We start from the raw sequence: 4,934 nt of genomic DNA on the forward strand, positions 1-4,934 counted from the left end.
GAGCCCCTGCCTTCCCGGGGAGCGGCTGGGCCGCAGGGCAGAGCGCACTTGCCCAGGGCCTGGCACAAAGCAACGCACAGCCACTACTGTGCCGGGGGCTACTGTTTGCAAAGCACTGATGCTGTGTTGTGGGTGAGACGAGCTGCCCTGGGGAGAATCCTGGCCTTATAGCAAGCCAACAGGAGACCAAGCCTCTGGTTAATGCTTGGACTGATTTACCCCCCTCATTTTACCCCTCCTTCCTCCTATTTTCATGCAGAATAAACAGGGTTTTCTCATCTTCTGGCCTGCTCAGAGCTCTACAGTTGCTGCTGCTGTTGGGCTCTCTGACACCAGGTGGAACTGCACTTCTTGGATGCAGCCACAAGATAGAGGTGCGGGAAGGGTATCCGGGATGTCAGTCTGGAGCGAGAGCAGGGAGAAGGGACCTGGACCAGCTCTGTACCTGGTGTAAATAGTTCAAAGAAAGTTTCCTGGAGGAAGAAACATGCACAGGGCAGAGCAGCCCTGGCCCACATTGTTGCAGGGTGGCTGCATGTTCCTTATCAGATCGATCCGCTTCCCTGTGTTGCGGGGCCTGTGTGGGTTGGGGAGACCCACAGGCAAGGCTGGGGGATGTTCTGCCTTGTCCTGGTTTGGGCCATGAAGTCCACTGTGTTTTTGCAGGCTTGGCACTGAAATCGCTGACTTGGGGAGGAGGGTGTTGGGGGTGACCCCCTGCCCTGCTTGGAAGCAGGGAGATCAGTGTGCTGATGTGACCTCTCTTCTTGGCATGTGTTGGTGTGAAACTCGTTTATTAATTTCTACTTTTTTAATGAGATTGTAGGGGGTTTTGTTCTTTTGTAACTGGTCTGCCTAGTGATTTGAGGGTTTGGAATGGCCTGAAGAAGTGCTGAAGAGCAGCTCCCTTCAGGGGAGGAGGGAGACTGATGGGGCTGAACCCGTCTGGGGTTCTTCAGCTTGGAGACATGGGACAGGAGATCCCCCCCTTGCCCTGCAGCTGGAGCAGGGCTGTTCAAGCTGCAAGGAACAGATTTGGTGAGGGACCTCACTACAGCACTCTCTACTGTACAAATCTGTGATGTTTCCTACTTCCAGCTGCTTTAGGCTGGAAGCCTCAGTCGCTGGACTGGCTAAAAACATGTCTTCAGGGAATAAAATATACTGCCGTGCACACTTGTTAACACAACTGGCTTCTGAGTGGTTTCCTCCCTAGTGCAACTCCGGGTGGAGGGCTGAGCTCAGGCGCTGAGCGTGGGGTGATGGATGTGCCTGACCCTTCTGAAACCTTTGGTGCCAGCTCTTGGGAGATGGGGCCCCTGCTGCAGGGAAGGGCTGTGGTGGGGTGAAGCAGTGATGAAAGTGGTGCTGATCCCCAGGGCAGCGAACAAGGCAAATGCCTGTGGAGCGTGAGCTGTGTCTTGCCTGCATTGCTTGGGGCTGACTGCTGAACAATGTGGAATGGGAGAGTCTGGAAGAGCATGAGAAGAGAGTTCAGAGGGCTGGGAAACATGCCTGGGGGGACTTAATCAAGCAGAGTTAATTCTGGAGAAGAAAAGCCTGGGAGAGGGTCTGCAGTGAGCCTTTTGCTGACCCTCTTGCGTGGTGCCCTTGTCCCTTCAAGGTAGGTATCCTGTGTGTGTAAAAAAAGTGACAGACTTGCTCTAGATCTCTCTGGCCTGAAGCAAGTTCTGGGACACCTTTTTAAGAAGGTGGCAGTGAAGGTCTGGGTGTGTGGCTGGTGAGGGATGTGGGCTTCCATATTGGGGTGCTGGGGAGCTGCTGATGTGTCTACCCATAAAGGCAGAGCTGGTCCCAGCCTGCAATGGAGGAATTGAGAAGGGTTTTCATTCACTACTTCCCATCGGCAGGCAGGTGTTCAGCCATCCCCAGGAAAGCAGGGCTCCATCACGCGTAACGGTTACTTGGGAAGACAAATGCCGTCATACCCAATGTCCCCCTCCTTCCTTCTTCTTCCGCCAGCTTATATATACTGAGCATGACGTCATATGGTATGGAATAGCCCTTGGGCCAGTCTGGGTCAGCACACACACACCCCACCCCCCCCACTCCCCCCCCGGCTGTGCCCCCTCCCAGCTTCTTGTGCCCCCAGCAGAGCAGGGGAAGCTGAAAAGTCCTTGACCAGTGTGAGCGCCACTTAGCACCTATTTAGCAACAGCTTAGCACTACTTAGCAAGAACCAAAGCATCAGTGTATCATCAACGTTGTTCTCATCCTAAACCCAAAACACAGCCCCATACCGGCTACCAAGACGAAAATTAACTCTATCCCAGCTGAAACCAGGACAGAAAATAAACTCATCCTGGGCCAAAAAGTTCTGCTCAGACTGCGGTGAGCAAAGGACCTTTGTTTCGGTGTCGCTTGGTGTTGGCTCTGCCCGCTGCGTGCCCGGGCGGCATTTTGCTCCATCTCCCACGCTCTCCTAAGCTGGCGTGGCCTGAACTGCTTTCCTGGGCCGCGGCACCAACGCAAGCTCGAGTCGGGGCCCGCGTGCCCGGGCTGGGCAGTCAGCTGCTGGGCACCGCCGGAGCTGGGGCGGCTGCTGCCGGCTCCTCGGACCTCTGCTGAGTTTAAGGTGGATGGTTTGAGTCTTCTGCGTTTGGGAGAAGAAACAACCAACCAAAAAACAAAAAAACAAAAAAACCAACCCAACAAAAAAACCCGAAACAAAATTTCGAGCGTTTTTGTTTGGTTTTTTTTCCCCTGTTCTGGCCATCTTGTCTGTCCTGATCCCCCTTCCTCCCTTCCTGCACTCTCCAGCTTCCTCCATACTTGCTGCTTTTGGAAGTTCTTGTTCTGTTGTTGTGTTCTTTGTTGCATTTTTGTTCTGTTTTATTGCACCTATCCATTGCCCCTGCCCGGAACTGCAGCCTTTTTGCTCTTGCTGGGTGGTTTCAGCTCCTCCAAAGCCGCCTTCCTCCTTACGTTGCCCGCTTCACACCCTGCCCCTGGCCCCGCGCAGGGCGGCGGCGCGCCCCGGCCCCGGCTGCTCCCTGCGCCCGAGGGGTGCGCGGGGCAGGGACGCCGGCGCAGCCGGGGCGGCGGTGCCGTCTCCCCGCGGCGCGCTGGAGCCGGTTTCTATTTCTGTGGCAGCAGAGGTGAGACCAGACCCAGTTTCACGTTTATTTCGGCTGTAGCGTGCCCCTGCTGCCGCACAGCCTGGGAAAAGCAGCTGCTGCCGCGGCTGGAGCTGGTGTTGAGCGTCGGGAGCAGCCTCGCGTCTCCGCTCCGGGGCTGACGGTGAGGCGGGGGGCGGCAGCGCCCCGTCCCTGCTGCGGCGGGGACCCGGGGGTCCCCCGGGGTGCCCCTCCTCTGCCCCCCCTTCCCCCCCGGGCCTGATCCTGGCAGCGGGGCGGGGGCTGCGGCAGGAGAGGGAGGGCGAGGCCGCAGGGTGGCAGCAGGGGACAGGCAGCGGCAGGCGGGCAGGGGGGGCCGAGCCCCTCGGGGCTGCAGCCCCTCGCCCCGCCCGGCCCTGGGGCGCGGGGAGCCGCCATGGGGGCGCCCCGGCCCCGCCTGCCTCCCGCGGGAGCCGCGCTCCGCTATGAACGGGAGCTTTAATTATCGCCGCCTCTCATTAACTACGGGCGAGATCTGGGTGAGGTGTAATTGCGCTGTGCGGCGCGGGGCGGGAGCCCCTGGCTGGGCTAGGCGCTGTTCCAAAGGCGCCTGTGCCCTGTGACCTCATCAGGCAGCCTGTGACCTCATGCAGGGAGGGCAGGCCTGTTGGCTGAGCGCTGTGTGACCTAATGGGGAGGGGGGGTGCTGGTTGGCTGGGCTCCCCGTGACCTCCCTGGGGAAGCTGGGTGCTCGCTGGCTTTGCCCAGGGATTAAGGAGAGTGTGTGAGCTCACTGGTTGGTCCCTGTGACATCATGGAACAGCAACGACGATCACTGGCTGAGCACTGTGTGGCCTTGTGGGGGACTGGGTACTTGTTGGCAGAGGGCTGTATCACCTCATCAGGGAGCCCGTGACCTCACATCAGAGCCAGTGTGCTTACCCGCTAGGCGCTGTGTGACCTCACTGGGGAGCCTGTGGCCTCATAGGGAGCCGCATGCTCATTGCCTGGCTGTGTGTGACCTCCTAGCACAACCCATGACCTCATGAGGTAGCAGGGTGCTTATTGGCCAGTAGTGTGTGACATCCCAGGGCTGCCTGTGACCTCACAAGGAGCAGGGCAATCATTGGCTGGCAGGGTGTGACAGCCCGAGGCAGTCCATGACCTCACAAGGGCATGGGACACTCATTGGCTGGCAGGCTGTGACATCCTGGGGCAGCCCATGATCTCATGGGGGAGGAGGGTGCTCATTGGCTGGCAGGCTGTGACCTCCTGAGGGAGTGGAGAGCCTGTTGCCCGGCAGGGTGTGACATCCTGGAGCAGCACATGACTTCATAGGGGAGGGGGATGCTCATTGGTTGGTAGTGTGTGACATCCCGCTGCAGTCTGTGACCTCATGGGCGATTGGGTGCTCATTGGCTGTCGGGGTGTAACCTCATGCGGGAGTGAGCGCTCATTGGCCAGCGGCGTGAGACCCCACAGGAGACCGGATGCTCATTGGCTGTGAGGGTGTGAGCTCGCGGGCGCCGCCTGGCGGCTGCGGGCGTTGCAAAGCGCCGACTGGCCGGCGGGCTGGGCGGGGCGGGGCGCTCCCGCGCGCCCGCCGTCGCCTCGTGCCGCCATTGGCTGCCCGGCCGCACGCCCGCGGAGCGGGGGGCACGTGCCGGCGGGGGCCGGGGCGGGGGGCGGGGCGGCGGGCGGCGATTGGCCGGGCGGCGCGCGTGCCCGCGGGGCGAGCGGGCGGGCGGGCGCGGGGCGGCGCATGCGCGGGGCGGCGGGGCAGGCGGCGATGGCGGCGCGGGGCTGATGGCGGCGGAGGCGGCGCTGCGCTGAGGGAGCGGTCCCGCCCGGCCCGCC

Source organism: Platalea leucorodia, assembly GCF_965183815.1.
Source record: "Platalea leucorodia genome assembly, chromosome: 9".
NCBI classification, from domain to species: Eukaryota; Metazoa; Chordata; class Aves; order Pelecaniformes; family Threskiornithidae; genus Platalea; species Platalea leucorodia.